The 22,497-nt window shown below is 35.0% G+C and overlaps 1 pseudogene; it reads left to right on the top strand.

The window, feature by feature from the left end:
* The first annotated feature begins 4,311 nt into the window (after positions 1 to 4,311).
* On the top strand, positions 4,312 to 20,896 carry LOC140954776 (uncharacterized; annotated as a pseudogene).
* Positions 20,897 to 22,497: the final 1,601 nt, after the last annotated feature.

Raw genomic sequence — 22,497 nt, 5'->3', positions numbered from 1 at the left:
AAGCTGCGTCGCTGGCCGATCCAAAATCGACAGCAGAAACTGCATTGCTGCCGATCAAGGAATCGGTAGCCGAAAACTGTGTTTGCTGCCGATCCAGAAATCGGCAGCGGAAACTGCGTCGCTGCTGATTTCTGTATCGGCAGCGGAATCTGGGTCGCTGCCGATCCAGAATCAGCAACGGAAATCTGCGTCGCTGCCGATCCAGAATCGGCAGCGGAATCTGCGTCGCTGCCGATCCAGAATCGGCAGCGAAGTCACTCTTTTATCCCGGCCATCCATCCGTTTGGATGCCATTAGCCGAAGCTAATCAGTCCTTCATCCCGGCCATCCATTCGGATGCCATTAGCTGAAGCTAATCATTCTTTGTCCCGGCCATCCCTTCGGACGCCATTAGCCGAAGCTAATCACTCTTTTGTCCCGGCCATCCATTCGGATGCCATTAGCCGAAGCTAATCACTCCTTTGTCCCGGCCATCCTTTCGGATGCCATTAGCCGAAGCTAATCATTCTTTGTCCCGGCCATCCCTTCGGACGCCATTAGCCGAAGCTAATCACTCTTTTGTCCCGGCCATCCATTCGGATGCCATTAGTCGAAGCTAATCAATCTTTAATCAACATTTAAGCGTTCAACAATCTAATATCGGTTCTAACAATATGATAGTACTCAAGTTAAAATATTTCAAGATTCAACGTAAGAAAAAGGAAGGTGCAAGTCACCTACCTGCTCCACCTGTGGGTCGATCCTGTCTTGATGATGGTCCAATCCCGACCGCACCACCTAAGACATCAATGGTCACAAATCAGCACAGTTGTATTTATTTTATTTTTGAATCATACTTCATCACACTTATTTTCAAGAGTTCATATGTTCACATTCAAGTGTTCCATATTTTACACCATCATAACATGAGATTGTTACTAGCATTTAAGTCATTCCTGCCTAGGAGGCTTATTATAGGAATTCGGCAGCGAGAACTGGTTCGTTGCGGGCTGCCAGTTCGGCAGCGACAACTGTTTCGCTGGCGGCAGCCAGTTCGGCAGCGAAAACTGCATCGCTGTTGGTGCCCCAGTTTCGCTGCACAACGCACAACTCGGCAGCGAATATCAATTCGCTGCAGGAAGTTCAGTCGCGGTAGGGAAACAAAATTTCGCTGCGCAACACACAAATCGGCAGCGAATATCAATTCGCTGCAGTAGGTTCAGTTGCGGCAGCGAAACAGAATTTCGCTGCGCAACACACAAATCGGCAGCGAATATCAATTCGCTGCAGTAGGTTCCGTTGCGGCAGTGAAACACAATTTCGCTGCGCAACACACAAATCAGCAGCGAATATCAATTCGCTGCAGGAGATTCAGTTGCGGCAGCAAAACAGAATTTCGCTGCGCAACACACAAATCGGCAGCGAATATCAATTCGCTGCAGTAGGTTCAGTTGCGGCAGCGAAACAGAATTTCGCTGCGCAACACACAAATCGGCAGCGAATATCAATTCGCTGCAGGAGGTTCAGTTGTGGCAGCGAAACAGAATTTCGCTGCGCAACACACAAATCGGCAGCGAATATCAATTCGCTGCAGGAGGTTCCGTTGCGGCAGCGAAACAGAATTTCGCTGCGCAACACACAAATGAGCAGCGAATATCAATTCGCTGCAGGAGGTTCAGTTGCGGCAGCGAAACAGAATTTCGCTGCGCAACACACAAATCGGCAGCGAATATCAATTCGCTGCAGGAGGTTCCGTTGCGGCAGCGAAACAGAATTTCGCTGCGCAACACACAAATTAGCAACGAATATCAATTCGCTGCAGGAGGTTCAGTTGCGGCAGCGAAACAGAATTTCGCTGCGCAACACACAAATCGGCAGTGAATATCAATTCGCTGCAGGAGGTTCCGTTGCGGCAGCGAAACAGAATTTCGATGCGCAACACACAAATCGGCAGCGAATATCAATTCGCTGCAGGAGTTTCAGGTGCGGCAGCGAAACAGAATTTCGCTGCGCAACACACGATTCGGCAGCGACTATCAATTCGCTGCAGGAGGTTCCGTTGCGGCAGCGAAACAGAATTTCGCTGCGCAACACACAATTCGGCAGCGAATATCAATTCGCTGCAGGAGGTTCAGTTGCGGCAGCGAAACAGAATTTCGCTGCGCAACACACAAATCGGAACCATCAATTTCAGCACATAGTTCTTCAACAAAATTCCAGCACTAACATCATAGCAGAACACATTAAATTCCAGCAAGAACATCACAGCAGAACACATTAATTGTAGCAACAATCATCACAACAAAACACATTAATTCCAGCAGCAACATCACAACAGAACACATTTAATTTCAGCACCAACATCACAGCAGAACACATTCATTCCAGCAGAACACACACACATGCATGCTGGCCTACCCCATAGTTAAAGCCAGCTTCTACCATAATTGTTAGATGTTCTGAAATTGACTTTATTTCACTTCTGTTTGCTAGATCTCCTAGTTAATTTCAGTTTCCCCCATAGTTGGCTTAGGTCTTAGATCAATTTTTCTTAGGGTTTTTCTTCTTCATTTTCGTTTTTGATCTTAAGGGGGAGAGGAAAGGGAGTTCCATGACCCATACCTTCTGATTTTAACCAAGTTTGAGGAAGGTTTGACACTATTATTCTCTCTTCAGCTGCTGGTTCTCCTCCTTCTTCTTCCTCTCACGTTTTCCAGCTCTCTTTTTCCTCTCCTCTATGCAGCTGCCCACTCCTTTCTCAAGGTCTCATCTCTCCCTCACAAGCTCACAAGACACTCTACTAGTTTGATTCATGTTTTTGATGTGAAAGGGGAAGGGAAGAATGACATGCAGCTGCTGGTTTGGGAAGAAGATGGGTCATTCTCTCTCCCCTCTTTGTATTTGTAGTACCCATCAAATGAATTGGGTTGTTTGGGGGTGGGTTTAGGTGTGTCCTTATCCTTGTTTGGTTTATCTAAAACTAGTTTTACCCCTCCCTCCCAGCTGTGCGTCACTGTTGATTGAGAAATCGGCAGCCGAAAACTGCGTCGCTGCCGATTTCTGCATCGGCAGCGAAAACTGCGTCGCTGCCCAATCCAGAATCGGCAGCGAAAACTGCGTCGCTGCCCAAACCAGAATCGGCAGCGAAAACTGCGTCGCTACGGATTTCAGCATCGACAGCGAAATCTGCGTCGCTGCCGATTTCTGCTTCGGCAGCGAAAACTGCGTCGCTGCCCAATCCAGAATCGGCAGCGAAAACTGCGTCGCTGCCGATTTCTGCATCGACAGCGAAAACTGCATTCATCACCATCTTTCTCTCTCTCTTTCTCTTTAAATATATATATATATATATATATATATATATATATATTCGTTTGGGTGTTTACATTAATGTTTAATATTAACATGTCTTATCTTTTTATCTTACTAATTCTTAATACCTTTGCTTGTTAAATGGTTTAATCTAGATTTGTGTTATATAACACTTGGTACAACAAATGATTGACACTCCTTAATAGCCCAACCGTATGGTATTTACCTACACCTAGGCTATGAAAGGAATTTGATTTGTTGTTAAGCATAAGTTAACATCATGAATTCCTGACAATATTTAAAAAGTTTGGCGTTATGTAAATAAGATAATTAATATGATCATGTTAATAAAATATAATGAGCTATTAATGAGAAATCATCCGATTGGAACCTCCTTTGTGTGTGGTTTCTAGTTGAATAATAAGAGTTTATACTATACTTGTTTGAAAGACCATTAGTGGATCCTCTAACCTTGACATTTGTTTTTATCATTGTTTAATCCTTACATTAATCTTTCATCTCAAAGTTCTCATTAATTTCTTCATCTTCTTTTCTTTTATTATTTTTACTACTACAACTACTACTACTACTATTATTACTATTTATATTATTACTATTACTATTATTATTATTATTATTATTTACATTCTGTTTATATTATATTAATATATCTATTTGATCTTTTTATAAACTCATTATATAGGCTGGAAACCTGTGACCCGATCTTTTAAATCATTCTCAGGTATAACAACGCCACGTATTGAGTATTATTATTATTATTATTACTACTACTATGACTATTACTATTATTGTTATTATTATTGTTGTTATTATTGTTGTTGTTGTTGTTGTTGTCTTGTTATTTATAATTTATACATTAACCTCTTTATGGTTCAACCCCGGTCTTGCCGGGTTATTTATTACTTCGACACTCCTGCACTTGGGAAAAAACATCAATCTTTTGGTCGTGTCAATCACAAGCTTTGCCTGGAGCTTGTCAATCTTAAATCATTAGAGAAAATGTTATATAGCCAGAAATTGAAATGTAAGTTCTTCAAAGATAGTGATAGAGGGACTATCTTTTTCCATGCCTTGATGAACCAGAAACATAAGAAGAACTTCATTCCTCTTATCCATCGTAGTGATGGTTCCCTCACAACTTCAGCAAGTGAGGTAGAAGATGTCTTTGTTAGCGTCTTCAAGCAGCTTTTGGGTACTTTGCGAGCCATATCCCATTTGGATGAGTCTATTATTTGTTGTGGTCCCCAGGTTGATTCTTCCTTGCATGCTTCTTTATTGGTTGATGTCTCTTATAATGATATAAAAAAAGTCATCTTCAGTATTAGTGACTCAAAATCCCCAAGCCTTGATGGTTACTCTACTTTTTTCTTCAAGAAATCTTAGGATGTGGTTGGTCAGGATCTTTGTGCTGTGGTGAGAGACTTCTTCCAATCATCAACCCCATGCAAAATTCCTTCCTAGGTGGTCGCCACATGGCTGACAATATCAATATTTTGCAGGAGCTGCTCAGACACCATGAAATGAAAATAACCTCCCCTAGATGCCTTATTAAAATTGATTTTAGAAAAGCCTTTGACCCCGTTCAATGGCCCTTCCTGCGACATCTACTTCTTCTTGTCTTTCCTGACATATTTGTTCACCTTGTTATGACTTGTGTTGAAACAGCTTCATACTCAGTTGCTGTCAATGGAGAGCTCTTTGGTTTTTTTCCAGGTGGATGAGGTGTGAGGCAAGGGGATCTGCTATCACCATATCTATTCATTATTTGCAAGGAATACTTCTCTAGGATGCTCAACTTAGCATCTCAGAATCCTTCTTTTTGGTTTCATCCAAAATGCAAGGTGCTTGGAATCTCCCACCTTTCCTTTGCTGATGATATCATTCTGCTATGTCGAGGGGACATGAATTCAGTTTAGGTGCTATTTCAGCAATTGATGCTCATTGGGCAAACATATGGCCTAAATATTAATATCTCAAAATCATCAATATACTTTAGAGGTGTTACTGATCGCTTGAAGCAAACTATTTTGGTAGACACCAGATTCTCTAAAGGTGCCTTCCCTTTCAGATACCTTGGAGTTCCTCTAAGCCCCCACAGGCTTCTTGCAAGCTAGTATTCCCCCCTCATACATAAATTAAAAGCTGTTATTCAAGGATGGATGGGTAAGCATCTTACTTATGTAGGAAGGCTTGAGCTTATTAAGTTCGTATTATATGGGATGGTGCAATTTTGGGTTAGTATTTTTCCTATGTTGCGTGTTGTCATCAGGAAAATAAACTACCTTTACCGAAACTTCCTATAGATAGGCGATACCTACATAAATAAGTTTGCTCTTGTGGCTTGGAAAACTGCTTGTCTTCCAAAGCATGAAGGAGGTTTGGGCTTGCTTGATATCCAATTGAGTAGTAGCTATTTTATTGCCAAACACCTTTGGAACATTCATCTAAAGCAAGACTCCATTTGGATTCGATGGATTCATCACTTTTATTTAAACACACACTCCATTTGGAATGCCCATGCTCAAAAAACCTCCTCGTCATTGTTGAGATATACAGGGGACACTAACAAGTTATTGATTCAATGGCAGGTTGGGAACATAAAGGAGGTGGGTTCGCTTATAATGCTTATGCCTCTCTCAGACCTCAAAGTCTAGTAGTCAATTGGGAGAAGATAGTTTGGGAGCAATGGGCCCTTCCCAGACATAACTTCACCTTATGGCTGGCCATGTTTGGGAAGCTTTGCACTAAGGACCGCCTGAAGTTCATTCACATTGACACATTATACATGTTCTATAGGCAGGCAGAGGAAATTTATGAACATTTATTCTTTGCTTGTAATTGAACATTCTCTCTGTGGAGCAAGGTGAAATCTTGGCTAAAAACAAACAGGCATATGTTGACACAACCAAAAGATTGATGTATTCTCTCAAGTGCAGGAGTGTCGAAGTAATAAATAACCCGGCAATACCGGGGTCGAACCACAAAAAGGTTAATTGTATAAATTATAAATAACAAGACAACAACAACAAAAACAATAACAACAACAATAACAACAACAGTAATAAAATAATAAAATAATAGTAATAGTAGTAGTAGTAATAATAATAATAATAATAATAATACTCAGTACATGACGTTGTTATACTTGAGAATGATCTAAAAGATCGGGTCACAGGTTTCCAACCTATATACTGAGTTTATGAAAAGATCAAAGAGATATATTATATAATATAAACAAAAATGTAAATAATAATAATAGTAGTAGTAGTAGTAGTAATAATAATAATAATAATAAAAGAAGAAGATGAAGAAATTAATGAGAACTTTGAGATGGAAGATTAATGTAAGGATTAAACAATGATAAAAACAAATGTCAAGGTTAGAGGATCCACCAATGGTATTTCAAACAAGTATAGTATAAACTCTTATTACTGAATTTGGAAACCACACACGGAGGAGGTTCCAATCGGATGATTTGTCATTAATAGCTCATTATAAATTATTAACTTGATCATATTAATTATCTTATTTTCATAACACCAAACTTTTACATATTGTCAGGAATTCATGATGTTAACTGATGTTAACAACAAATCAAGTTCCTTTCATAGCCCAGGTGTAGGTAATACCATACGGTTGGGCTATGAGAGTGCCAAGCATTTGTTGTACCAAGTGTTATACAACACAAATCTAGATTAACCATTTAACAAGCAAGGTATTAAGAATTAGTAAGATAAAAAGATAAGACATGTTAATATTAAACATTAAGGTCCATGTTGAGTTTACACTATACTTATTCTTACACCATTAGTGTAACATTTTCACCTTGACATAATAAACTTAGCTAAACATAATGAATAAGAGAAACATAAATAAACAAAACAAGAACATAAATAAGATACAAGTTAACTAAGGAAATGAAAAGCACAAACAAGATATTAATGAAAACAAAACTTAAAAATTACAAAAAACATAAAGAGTCTTGGGACATCTGTCTCCTTTGACTGGCTTTATTTGTCTGTTCCAGCCTTCAATTTAGCTTGTTGTGGTGCATGGCCTTGCATGGCTTACTGTTGGTGAGAGCATGCTTCCTGTGCTGGTTTTCTTGTAAAAATTATTTATGGTTCTTAGGATGTCCCTTTGTCCTATATTTTTCTTTGTGTTAGGTTGGGAACCTTGTAAATTTTGGTTCCTCTCATAACCATTGTCTGTTTTTTTCGTTGTTTTTTATCCGTTGTATAGGTCTCTAAGGGAGCATGATCCCTTCTTGTTATCCTTGTATTTGCCTTTGCTGGTTCACTAGCAATGTATATTTTTTTTTATCATTTTATACACTTACATTTTGATAAAAAAAAAAAAAACAAATGATGGAGGAAATGGACCCATGAAATCTATACCCCAATAGTTAAAGATCTCAATGACAAGAATATGATTTAAAGGCATCATGTGACGTTTTGAAATAGATCCCAACTTTTGAGAATTTTCACAAGTCTTGCAAAATGCATGTGAGTCCTTAAACATGGTGGGCCAGTAAAATTCACTTTGTAAGATTTTTACAGTAGTCTTTCTTGATGAGAAATGACCCTTACATGCCCAGAATGATAAAATTTAATGACACTACTTATCTCATAGTCAGGAATGCATCTTCAAAATATTTGATCAGGATAATATTTGAATAAATAAGAGTCATCTTAATAAAATTTCTTCACTTTGTTCAAGAACTTTCTTTTGTCTTGGGTACTCCAATGAGCTGGCAAATGTTCTTAAACAAGAAAATTAACAATATGAGCAAACACGGGCATTGTAGAGATAGAAAGTAAAGATTCATCAGGAAAGTAGTCATTGATTGGTGTGATGTCAGATAACGAATCTATTGTCAATCTTAATAAATGATCTGAGACAACATTTTTGGTGCCTTTCTTGTCTTAGATTGTGATATCAAATTCTTAAAGTAACAAAATCAATCGTACCAATCTAGCCTTAGAATCCTTTTTGTGAAAGAAGATATTTCAAAACTACATGATCACTAAAAACGACAACAGGTGAACCAATAAGATAAGATCTAAACTTGTCACATGTAAATACTACTGCAAGTAATTCCTTTTCAGTGGTAGTGTAATTCATTTAAGCACTATTTAAAGTTTTATCTGCACAGTAAATCATATAAGGTTTCTTATATTTTCTTTGTCCTAAGACAATACCTACGACATAATCACTAACATCATACATTATTTCAAAAGGTACCAATTAGGAGGTTGAATGACTGGAGTAGAAGTAAACAAGTTTTTAAGTTTAACAAAGGCTTTTTTCACATTGTTTAGTCCATTCAGAAACATTTTCCTTTGTTAGAAGGTTACATAATGGTTTAGATATTACACTAAAATCTTTGATGAACCTTCTATAAAAACCAGTATGTCCTAAGAATGATCTAACATCTTTAACAGATTTTGGTGCTAGCACGTTGGCAATTAACTCGATTTTAGATTTGTCAACCTTAATTCTTGTTGATAAAACAATGTGACCAAGTACAATGCCATTTTTTACCATAAAATGACATTTTTCCCAATTCAACACAGGATTGTTCTCTTCACACCTGTTCAAAACCATTTTCAAGTTAGTCAAACAATCATCAAATTAATCACCAAAAATAGAAAAATCATCCATAAAAATCTCAAGAAAGTGTTCAACCATATCACTGAATATGCTAAGCATGCATCTTTGAAACGTGGCTATTGCATTACATAATCCAAAAGGCATCCTTCGATATGCAAACGTATCAAATGGACATGTGAATGTGGTTTTCTCTTAATCTTCAAATGCAACTTCAATTTGATTGTAACCTGAATAGCCATATAAAAAACAATAGGATTCATAACCTGCAACTCTTTCTAGGATTTGATCCATGAAAGGTAAAGGAAAATGATCTTTTCTAGTCATTGAATTAAGTTTCCTATAATCAATGCACATGCGCCAACCAGCAATAGTCCTACTTGGAATTAACTCATTTTTCTCATTTGTTATCACTGTGACTCCAGACTTCTTCGGTATAACTTGGGTATGACTTACCCATTTGCTATTAGAAATATGATAAATGATTCGATTATCTAAAAGCTTAATGACTTTCTTTTTCATTACTTCTTTCATATTAGGATTAAGCCTTCGTTGCATTTCTTTAGAGGGTTTAGCATTTTCCACCAAATAAATCCTGTGTGTGCAAATCAAAGGACTAATTCCTGTTATGTCAGCTATGGTCCATCCTAATGCATTTTTATGCATTTTCAGAGTCTGTAATAACTTACCTTCTTGATGTGCATTAAGTTTGGAAGAAATTATTACCGGAAAAGTATCCTTTTCTCCTAAAAAAGAGTATTTAAGATTGAATGGTAACGATTTCAAATTAGGTTTTTGTAGTTAAACACTTGAAGGTATGAACTCAATTGATCGTGGTGGCAATTCTTCAATTTGTGGTCTCCAATTACTTGCCTTTGATTTTTTCTAAAAATAGACCATTTACAAATCACCAGATTCATCAATCTCAGTTTCACTAGAAGTAGTTTGCATCAGGGCAGTCGGGGGAGTGGTGGAAAAAAGAGCTTTCCAAGCACCACTACTAGGAGTAAAGTCAGGAGGTGTACCTGTAGTAGTAATGGTAGCAGGAGGACAACCTTCTGTGACTTTAGTTGATGAAGGTGGATGACCTCTAAAGGAGGAAGGAGGTCCACAGCCAGAAGGAGGAGACAAGGGTGAGGAGTAAAGAGTGCAGCAACCAAAGGATCATCATCTGATGATGTCTTCACTGTCATCAGAGAAGGAGAAGTCCAACTATTCCTCTTCCAAGAGTGCAGCAACCAAAGGATCATCATCTGAGCAATCTTCTATTGTAACAACCTCCAAAGGGTTAGGGACAGCCTCTAAAAGGCCTGATACCACCTCAAGAATAGGCGATGGAACAACAGGATCCACATCACAGATCGAGGGTGGAGGCATAAGGGAAAGAACATGGAGGGATGAACTGGCCAGAGGAGCAGATTTAGGTGCCTGTAGAGCAAGAACATAAGATCTGTCATGGTCATGATCATCAGGAACAGAAGAATGAAGGATGCCTTTCCCATGTTTTGTAGAAGTTTTAACCTTCCTCTTATTTTTGGCCATTTGAAGTGAGGCGTAGGCGGGAAAAGAAGCAGGAGGGGGAAGTCAAGGAAAATTTGAAAATCAATGAATAAGGGAAACAAGGGAGGAGGATCAGAGCAAGGGGACAAGACAAAGGAGCTTAAAGAAAGTCAATCTTTGGCCCTCACCAGCGTAAACAGTGGAATCATCTCGATGGAGGAGGAGAGCATCTCTCTCTAGATTCTCTCTCTTGACTGAATTATTACATTATTTATGTTCTATTGTTAAAGGTAACAACTAAGGGAAAGGGATAGTATATAATTTTCAAAAAAAAAAACAAAACAAAGAAAAAATGATGATAATAAAAATGTAGATAAGTTTGGTCGTAGCCTCCCTAACCTAAGCAATTAAGCCCGAAGGGGTGTTTCAACACCTAATACTCTAAAGTCATCTGACCTGGGAGTTATTGGCCTAATGCTGGTTACATGGGTTGAGGAGAAAAGCTTAAGGGAATCAAACATTGCACTATCTACGTATCAGTATCTACAACCCAAGTTACTAAGCTTGTAGGGGTGTCTCAACACCTAATACCCTAAGACCAACTAGTCTGGGAGTCATTAACCAAACGCTCATTACATGGGTTAAAGATGCATTGTGTTTTAAGTTATATGTATATATATTAAAAACAAAGATAATAATCCTAACCCAAGGAAATTAACCTTAAACATTAGAACAAAATATTGTTTTCTTCCAATAAAAGCCCCATTATCCATGTTTTCATATATTGAGCACATAAAAAGGAAGGATTATTAATATTTTGTTTAAGAGGTATTGAGCAGATATATGAAGTTAACGAGAGTTTGTTTATCTAGATAGATTAATAGAAGTTGAATGATGAATGCCTTGCTTTATGGAATTTCCAAATTGTTTTTCTATTTTAACGCTTTGATTACTAGGGACCAATAATAAGCTAGTTGGGGGGGTGATTAGTACTTAAAAGTGCATTTTTATCAAGGTTTTATGTCCTCATTTTGCACTTGAAGTATTAATAACTCCTTAACTAAAGCATGTTTTATAATAACATATCTAATAATATAAGATAACTTTAATTTATGGTAAATATTCATCTTAAATGCAAGCCTATCGCATAAATGAAATGATTGATTGATGAGTTTAAATACTAAAATTGAAAGGACAAAGAGAGGGCGAAACTTATAAAAGAGATGTTGGTGCAGTCCAAACTGGAACACTGTTTGGTAATTAGGTCATATCTTGAGTTGTAGTTCTTGGATTTAAGTCTAATTTATATGGATGGAAAGGTAAGACATTGGCCTACAACTTTCATGCGGAGTCTAAGATTTAAAAAGGTCATTTTCAAGTCCAAATTATAGCAACAACGGAGAAGTCCGAAGCTGTCCTACAGACCATACACTATTCAGTGTTTAGCCCATATCTCAAGTTCTAGAATTCCAAATGACCTTAATTTTTTTTCCTGGAAAGATAAGACAATTTCCTATAACTTTCATGAGTATAGTTGGTTCCAATTCTGATGTTAGCAATGATGTTTTGTTCAGACAAGAATATAAGGATTTTCACTCAACAATTAGTCATCAAATCAATAGTTTCAAATTTTGGCCTATAAAAGGAGGCATTTGCCATGCATTTAGGCATCTTGGTTGTTCAAATCAAGATCATGCTCTTTATTTTTTTTCTTTATATTTTTGTAATGTTTAAGTTTTATTTCATGTTATATTTTCCTTAATCTCTTGTTTATGCTTTTCATTTCCTTTACTATACTTATGTTCTTATGTTGTTTATTTATGTTTCTCTTCTTCATTATGTTTAGCTAAGTTTATTATGTCAAGGTGAAAAGGTTTCACTAGTGGTGTTAGAATAAGTATAATATAAATTCAACATGGACTTCAATGTTTATATCCAAGAAAGTTTGTTATTAGTATGTCTTATCTTTTTATCTTACTAATTCTTAATACCTTGCTTGTTAAATGGTTAATCTAGATTTGTGTTGTTTAACACTTAGTATAGCAAATGCTTGGCACTTTCATAGTCATCCGGATGGTATAATCTACACTTGTACTATGAAAGGAACTTGATTTGTTGCTAATATAAGTTAGCATCATGAATTCCTAACAATATTTAAAAGTTTGGTATTACTTAAATAAGATAATTAATATGATCATGTTAACAATTTGTAATGAACTATTAAGGATAAATGATCCGATTGGAACCTCATTTGTGTATGGTTTCCAGTTGATTAATAAAAAGAGTTTATAATATACTTATTTCTAATACCATTAGTGGATCCTCTAACCTTGACAATTGTTTTATCATTATTTAATCCTTACATTAATATCCCATAAAATTCTGATAAACTCTTTATTTTATTAAATATATATATTATTTGTAATTTATATAGTTCACCTCCCTGCAGTTCGACCCCAGTTTTGTCGGGTTATTTATTATTTCGACACTCCTGCACTTGGGATAAGACATCAATCTTTTGGTCATGTCAACCTTCTTGTGGTTTGACCTCGATCTTGCCAAGTTATTTATTACTTCGACACTCCTGCACTTGGGATAAGACATCAATATTTTGATTGTGTCAAGTTTTTGGCGTCGTTGACGGGGTGGTAAGTTATTGTGTGTATATTGTTTTTTCTAATTTTTGTTTTTTTTTTTCTGCACTTGCATGAGAGTTTGGACATGCACATTAAGAGGTAAACTTTCTAGGAAATCCTCATCATTTTCAAAAAATATGGCCGAAGAAGGTAACCAGTCGTTTCATAATAAGAATAATTGAGTTAGAACACTTAGAGACCATATTAATCCTACAAGAACAAGTGCACCCTCATGTATAGTTTTCCCTCCTGATGCATCTCACTTTAATTTTAAGCCAGTCATATTCAACTCTTACCTTCTTTTCATAGCTTAGATCTAGAAAATCCATACTTGCATTTGAGAGAATTTGAAGAAGTTTGTAACACTTATGATGACTTAAATTGTAGCATGAACACCATCATATTAAAGCTTTTTCCTTTTTCTTTAAAAGATAAAGCTAAAACATGGCCACAAAATCTTAGGTTAGGATCCATTCGTGCTTGGGATGAAATGCAACAATAATTTTTAAAGAAGTTTTTCCCTTCTCATAGAACAAACTCTGTCAAAAGACAAATCATCACATTCACTCAAAAGTTAGGAGAAACATTTTACCAGTGTTGGGATAGGTATAAAGAGTTGTTTAATACTTGTCCTCATCATAGTTTTGAAACATGGAGATTAGTTTCACACTTTTATGAAGGGTTAATACCTAAAGATAGACAAATGGTGGAATTGATGTGCAATAGAACTTTTGAAGATAAAGACCCTGATGAAGCAATAGAGTACCTAGACTTCTTAGCTGAACATGCTTAAAATTAGGACACTATAGGTACGTGTGAGGCACCAGGTAAAACTCAACCGCATACATCTAGTAGAGGTATGTACAACCTTAAAGAAGATGATGACCTCCAAGCTAAATTTACATCTTTAACAAGAAAAGTCGAGGTATTAAAATTGAAAAGGAGTGATCAATTAAAATCTGTTCAAGAAATTATATGTCAAATATGTGAAACTAATGAACACTCAACCAATGATTGTTCAACTTTGCCTTCTTTCAAGGAATGTCTCCATGAACAAGCCAATGCCTTAAACATTTTCCAAAGGCTAAATCAGAATTCATACTCGCAAACGTATAACACTGGTTGGAGAAATCAACCAAATTTTAGTTCGAAGAGTGGTAAAAATAATGCACAAACTTCACAGCCACCATTTTAAGCACACCATAATTTTCAAAATTCTCATGGATATGCACCTCCTTATGCTCCCCCTCCTATAAGAAATCCTAAGGAAATATTACATGCATTCATTGAAAAGCACGAGACAATCAACACTTAACATGCTCAAACCATGACAGATTTAAAAGATACTTTTGCCAAATTCACATTTGCTCTCAGTTTTCAAGAGAAAGGTAAGTTTTCATCTCAACCACAACAAAATCCTAAAGGGCAATACAATTCAAGTGCAAGTAGCTCTGGAAGCCAACACATGGATCAAGTTAAATTAGTCATTACTATCTGCAGTGGTAAGGTTATTGAAAAACCCATTCTTAAACCTTATGAGAAAGAAGATGAGTTAGTCTCTGAGGGTAAAGAAGAGGTTGAACCTGAACATTGCAAAGAAAATATTGATTTCCCACAAGCACTTCCATTTTCTTATGCCATGACCAAATAAAGAAAGTCAATCATAATTCTAAAATCTTTGAAACTTTCAAACGTGTAAGGATCAATATACCTTTATTGGATGCTAATAAACATGTACCTTCTTATGCTAAATTTTTGAAAGACTTATGCACAGCGAAGAGAAAACTAAATGTGAAAAAGAAAGTCTTTTTAGCCGAACAAGTGTCATTCTTCAAAACAATAATGCTTTGAAATATAAAGACCGTAGTTGTCTTATAATTTCATGCTTTGATGCAACCATATTATTCGATAGTTTCACCCACATTTAACTAGTGTTTTACCTATGTTTTAAATATAAATTGTCTTGATATTCTTTGTTTTATGTTTTGAAGGCACTTTTGGATGAAAGATGCAAAAAGGAGTAAATTGGAGGTAATTAGCATATTTGACCTTTAGTTGATGTTTTGTGCATAGCATGAGCTTTAGAGGTTGAAATGAAGTGATTCTAGTGGCATTAAAAATATAACATCCATACCTTTCAGGACATCTAAGGCAAGAGAATGAAATAAGGAAGAGCATGGAAATCACAGCCTTCAAAGTCAAATATCGCAATCTGCCAGTGTTGACCATCGTCCATTCTGACTTGAATATCTGGAGCTACAGAAGTCCAATTGATGCAAACTCAATTGTTTTGGATTTTGGACTCAAATCCCTATTAACGCTCTAAAGTTCAACCCAAAACGATGTCATATGAGGGAGATATGAGTTTTCAAAGATGACAACTGAATTCTGCCAGCAAGCAGGTATTTTGAAGAAGCGAGTCCAAATTATGTTTTGGAGCATCTAAATCGAGATCCAAGTTTTTATTTCAGAAATTTAGCTCCTCTAAGTCAAAGCTTGAAGATTTCATGCAAGGCTATTTCTTCTTTTTTAGGAAAATAGTTATTGAAGTACTTAAATGTAAATTGTCTACTTAAGGGAGGACTATTTTGTAAAATAGAGACTAGGGTTTCCTAGGATATAAAAAGAATGAGAGAAGAGAAGGGGGCCAGCCAACCAAGAGGAGAAAAACACCCCCCTCCTCTAAGAAACTCGAAATCATGCATTCTTCCTTCTTTTTGATTAGTTGTTCAACAAACATGCAAGGCTAAACTCGTTTTCTTGGTTGCAAGGACATAGAAACCTTCAAATTTCAAGAACTGTGAGATTTATTTAACCTTTTCTTTTCAGTTCATATGATGAATATGTTTGTTCTCCTATGCTTATTTTTCCTATGATTGTTTATTTTAATTATTATAGCGGACTCTAAGTTATTATTATAGACAATCTATTGCTAAGTTTGATATCAAAACCGGAGTTGTGGTATATGAACTTGTGAAGCAACTGAGTTTAATAATTGTGGTGAATCTACATTATTAATCTTAGGGAGAACATTCAATCAAATCAAACATAGACCGCGAACAATTATGTTTTCTTGATTAATCAACTTATCTAGTTCTTAAGGCTGCCATTGGATTAAATTACTAGTGCAGACACTGTGGTTGTTTGATGGTTAAGGTTAGTTATACGGTGGATCCATTAACTAACCAATGTTAAGAAGAGATAAATATTTAGAATATAAATTGATGTTTCATTTTCGTGATTAGTTCTGATTTCTGTAGGTGGATGTGTGCTTACGACCAAGGTTTTTTCTCTTGATAATTTTCTAGTTTTATTGAATTTCGCTTGATAGTTTTTTTGTTTTCTTTTGCTTTAGCCTAGATAACTTCATAACCCCCCAAGTTGCATATCATACAACATAAAAATCTGACTTGAAACTTCCTGTTGGGATCAACCCCTTGCTTGCTCTATACTATCTTTTGTGTTGTGTTTGAAGCTAAGGTAATTAATTTGTGCGACTGCAACATCGCAACATGCTTTATTGGAGAACATAAAATTGAAAAAGCTTTACATGATCTTGGAGCTAGTGTGAATTTACTTCCATATTCGGTTTTTCAAAGTCTCAATTTTGGTGAGTTAAAACCAACTTCTGTAACTCTTTTACTTGCTGATAGATCTGTAAAAGTGTATAGAAGAATAGTTGAAGATGTGTGTAGTACAAGTTGATAAATTCATTTATCCTGTGGATTTTATTATCTTGGATACACAACATGGTGAAGCATGCAATTCAATTCCAATTATTTTAGGATGTCCAATTCTTGCTACCTCTTATGCAATGATTAATTGTAGGAATGGACTGATGAAGTTATCTTTCAGAAACATGACATTGAAGATGAATGTTTTTAACATTTGCAAGTAACTTGGAGATTATAATGATTTATAAGAGGTATAGTTTATTGAAAAATTCATTTATGATCAATTTGAAACTACTTCTAGTGAAATTGAGTTTAACGAATCTGAAGATTTACAAATGGTTTATTTTCAAGAAGAATCAAAGGTAAGTAATTAGAGACCAAAAATTGAGGAATTGCCACCACTATCAATTGAGTCCATACCTTCAAGTGTTTAACCATCAAAACTTATTTTGAAGTTGTTACCATTCAATCTCAAATAATCATTTTTTGGGAGAAAATGAAACTTTTCCGATAATAATTTCTTCCAAACTTAATGCACATCAAGAAGGTAAGTTATTATAGACTCTGAAAATGCACAAAAAAGCATTAGGGTGGACCATGGCTGACATAAAAGGAATTAGTCCATTGATTTGCACACACAAGATTTATTTAGAGGAAAATACTAAACCCTCTAGAGAAATACAACGAAAGCTTAATCCTAATATGAAAGAAGTAGTGAGGAAAGAAGTCATTGAGCTTCTAGATAATAGAATCATTTATCCCATTTCTGATAGTAAATGGGTAAGTCCTACCCAAGTTGTACCTAAAAAGTCTGGAGTCACTGTGACAATAAATGAGAAAAATAAGTTAATTCCAATTAGGACTATTACTAGTTGGCGCATGTGCATTGACTATATAAAATTTAATTCAATGACTAGAAAAGATCATTGTCCTTTACCTTTCATGGATCAAATCCTAGAAAGAGTTGCAAGTCATGAATTTTATTGTTTCTTAGATGGCTATTCAGGTTACAACCAAATTGAAATTGTATTTAAAGTTCAAAAGAAAACTACTTTCACATGTTCATTTGATGATTGTTTAATTAACTTGAAAAAGATTTTGAACAGGTGTGAAGAGAAAAATCCTATGCTGAATTGGGAAAAATGTCATTTTATGGTAAAAAATGGCATTGTACTTGGTCACATTGTTTTATCAACAAGAATTGAGGTTGACAAATCTAAAATCGAGTTAATTGCCAACTTGCCAACTCCAAAATCTATTAAAGATGTTAGATCATTCTTAGGACACGTTAGTTTTTTTAGAAGGTTCATCAAAGATTTTAGTGTAATATCTAAGCCATTATGTAACCTTCTAACAATGGATAATGTTTTTGAATGGACTGAACATTGTGAAGAAGCCTTTATCAACATTGTTTTATCAATAAGAATTAAGGTTGACAAATCTAACATTGAGTTAATTGCCAACTTGCCAACTCCAAAATATGTTAAAATTGTTAGATCATTCTTAGGACACGCTAGTTTTTTTAGAAAGTTCATCAAAGATTTTAGTGTAATATCTAAGTCATTATGTAACCTTCTAACAAAGGATAATGTTTTTGAATGGACTGAACATTGTGAAGAAGCCTTTGTTAAACTTAAAAGCTTGTTTACTTCTGCTCCTGTCATTCAACCTCCTAATTGGTCATTACCTTTTGAAATAACATGTGATGCTAATGATTATGTCGTGGGTGTTGTTTTAGGATAAAGAAAAGGATAAGAAACCTTATGTGATTTACTATGCAAGTAAAACTTTAAATAGTGCTCAAATGAATTACACTACCACTTAAAAGGAATTACTTGCAGTAGTATTTGCATGTGAAAAATTCAGATCTTATATTGTTGGCTCACCTGTTATTGTTTTTATTGATCATGCAGCATTAAAATATCTTCTTTCTAAGAAGGATTCTAAGGCTAAATTAGTGTGGTGGATTTTATTACTTCAAGAATTTGATATCATAATCAAGGACAAGAAAGGCATTGAAAATGTTGTCATAGATCATTTGTCAAGATTGACAATAGATTCCACATTTGACATCACACAAATTAATGATTACTTTCCCAATGAATCTTTACTTTCTATTTCTACAATGCCTTGGTTTGCTAACATTGTCAATTTTCTTGCAACATGAGATTTGCTAGCTCATTGGAGTACCTAAGACAGAAGAAAGTTTTTGAACAAAGTAAAGAACTTTTATTGAGATGACCCTTACTTATTCAAATATTGTCCTGACCAAATATTTCGAAGATGCATTCCCGACAATGAGATAAGTAGTGTCATTAAATTTTGTCATTTTAAGGCATGTAGGGGTCATTTCTCATCAAAGATGATGACTGTAAAAATCTTACAATGTGGATTTTATTGGCCCACCATGTTCAAAGACACACATGCATTCTGCAAAACTTGTGAAAATTGTCAAAAGTTAAGATCTATTTCAAAACGTCACATGATGCCTTTAAATCCTATTCTTGTCATTGAAATCTTTGATTGTTGGGGTATAGATTTCATGGGTCCATTTCCTCCATCATTTGGTTTTGTGTACATATTTGTCGCAATGGATTATGTTTCAAAATGGATAGAGGCAATTCTAAGTCGAAACAATGATCATAAAATAGTGATCAAGTTTTTAAAAGAAAATATTTTGAGTTAGTTTGGAATCCCTCGAGTCATGATAAGTGATGGTGGAACACATTTTTTCAATAAGCCATTTTAGTCTTTAATGAAAAAATACGAAATCACATATAAAGTTGCCACCCTTTATCACCCTCAAACAAGTGGACAAGTAGAACTTGCTAATAGGGAGATCAAACAAATCTTTGAAAAAACAGTGAACCGTAATTAGAAGGACTGGTCTTTAAGACTCAATGATGCGTTTTTTGGGCTTTTCGAACTACTTTTAAAACATCATTAGGTATGCCACCTTATAAGTTGGTTTATGGAAAATCTTGTCACTTGCGTGTGGAACTTAAACATAAAGCTTATTGGGCTATTAAAGCTTTCAATTCAAACCTTGATGATGTTAGCCAGCTATGTAAGTTACAAATAAATGAGCTTAAGGAAATAAGAAATGATGTATATGAGAATTCAAAAATTCATAAAGCAAGAATCAAAGAGTTTCATAACAAGAGAATCTTGAGAAAAACATTTGATGTTGGTCAAAAAGTTTTGCTTTATAATTCTCGACTCCATTTCTTTCCTGGAAAGCTAAGATCAAGATGGAGCGGTCCATTTATTGTGAAACATATGTATCCTTATAGGGCCTTTGATATTGAGAATCCAAAGAATGACAATGTTTTTAAGGTAAATGGACATCGTTTGAAAGCTTACTTTGATAATTTTCTAGTGAAAATGAATCTATTGGTTTGAATGATCCTGTATATAAAGATTCATTATTTGTTTTTCTCACATTGTTTTTGTGTTTCTTTTTGGTGTGACCCTTGTTTTGCTAGTTTTTCTCCATGACTTTTAAGTTGGTTCTTTCAGTTTTCCATGATAACTGATAACTATGTATATATTTGTTCAATTCCTTATTCCTTCTCTTTTCTTTGCATCTCTTTTCCACTTCTCATCTAAAAAAAAATGGACACCACTCTTGAAAAATTAAAAAAGTATTGTCCTGCTTTGCCTCAAAATGCAATTACAAAAATTTACCATGCTAGGTGTGAAAGATTGAGGTTGTTAATGAACCATGGAATTCCTGAAGATATTCACTGGATGAATGAAGCAAAGGTTCGATTACCATGCGAGTCTTCCAATTCTTTTATTTCATACATGTCTGGAACAGGTAAAAGCACTTTTACAAATAAACATTGTGCAAAAAGACTGAAAGTCTGTCACCGATGTGCCAGATGGACTTGTAATGCACAATGTTGTTCTTTAGGAATGGTATCTATAAACCGTGAAGATAAAATACAATTAATTAAGGATGGCCTAGGTAAGGAGTCTTTAGATAATCTTCTATTAACTCTTGAGACGCATCCTAGTGGAGATATGCATCGTGTAATTCATGATCTATGGCTCCATTTTCATAAAGAATATGATCGACTTAGTCTTGGGAATCTGACAAAAAAAGACCTTGTTTGTCAGTTTTTAAGAAAACTGGATGGAAAGCTTATCCCTGACCTATAGAGGGCATTTAAGCAGTTCTTAGACGTAAAACCAAGGGAAGATGTGAGCCACAATCACAACTACTTGTACATACACATGTTCAAAAATTTAAAAAAAAAACAGAGAAAGAAAGTGAGACTCCAACTGGCCTACATATAGGTGGTATGATTGTATTTTCATTTTTTCATCTATAAAATCTTCTATTCCTTCCCTTGATTTTTACTCAACCCATACATTCAATAGATGTAAAAGTGTGTAGAAATGGCAGGTTCCTCAAGTCAATAAATAAGAAATATTTGTGTTTTTGGTAGATCCAGTCTTGGAAAAGAAAAGGAGTTTTTAGAATTAGCAAACTTGGTCGGTGATTAGTACTTAAAGTGCATTTTTATCAAGGTTATCATCATTTTGCACTTAAAGTATCAATAACTCCTTAACTAAGCATGTTTTATAATAATAAGTCTAATAATATAAGATACCTTAAATTTATGGTAAATTTTCATTTTAAATGCAGGCCTATCACATAAATCAAATGATTTATTGATGAGTTTAACTACTAAAATTGAGAAGACAAAGAGAGGGCTAAGCTTAGAAAAGAGATGCTAGTTAAATTCAAACTAGAACACCATTCGGTTATTGGATCATACCTAGAGCTATAAAACTTGGATTTAGGTCTAGTTTATATGGATAGAAAGCTAAGATATAGACCTAAAACCTTTATAGAGAGTCCAAGATTCAAAAGGATCATTTTCAAGTTCAAATTATAGCAACAATAGAGAAGTTGGAATCTGTCCTACAGCCCAAACATGGTTTAATGTTTAGCCCATATCTCAAGTTCTAGAAGTTCAAATGACCTCATTCTTGTTTTATTGGAAAGCTGAGACAATTTCTCATAACTTTTATGAAGACTATCTGTTCAAATTCTGATGTTAGCAATGATGTTTTCTGCAAACAAGAAGATAAGGATTGTTATCAAGTCAAGAAGTGGCCACCCACTCAACAATTAGTCATCAAGTCAATAGTTTTGAATTTTGGCCTATAAAAGGAGGCATTTGCCATACATGTAGGCATCTTGGTGTTCAGATCAAGATCTTGCTCTTGCTATCTTTCTTTGTATTTTGTAATTTTCAAGTTTTATTCCATGTTATATTTTCCTTAATCTCTTGTTTATGCTTTTCATTTCCTTTACTATACTTATATAATTATGTTCTTATCTTATTTATCTATGTTTCTCTTATTCATAATGTTTAGCTAAGTTTATTATGTTAAGGTGAAAAGGTTACACTAATGGTGTAAGAATAAGTATAGTATAAACTCAACATGGATTTTAATGTTTGATACTAACATGTTTTATATTTATTATCTTGCTTACTCTTAATGCCTTGCTTGTTAAATGGTAAATCTAGATTTGTGTTTAATAACACTAGGTACAACAAATACTTGGCACTTTCATAGCCCAACTATATGGTATAACAGACACATGTGCTATGAAAGGAACTTCAATTGTTGTTAACATAAGTTATCGCAATGAATACCTGATAATATTTACAAGTATTGACATTACTTGAATAAGATAATTAATTTAATCATATTTACAATTTATAATCTGAGTGAAACCTCCTTTG

The sequence above is a fragment of the Populus alba genome, chromosome 17, assembly GCF_005239225.2.
Source record: "Populus alba chromosome 17, ASM523922v2, whole genome shotgun sequence".
NCBI classification, from domain to species: Eukaryota; Viridiplantae; Streptophyta; class Magnoliopsida; order Malpighiales; family Salicaceae; genus Populus; species Populus alba.
This window is presented reverse-complemented; position numbering and strand designations above follow the sequence as displayed.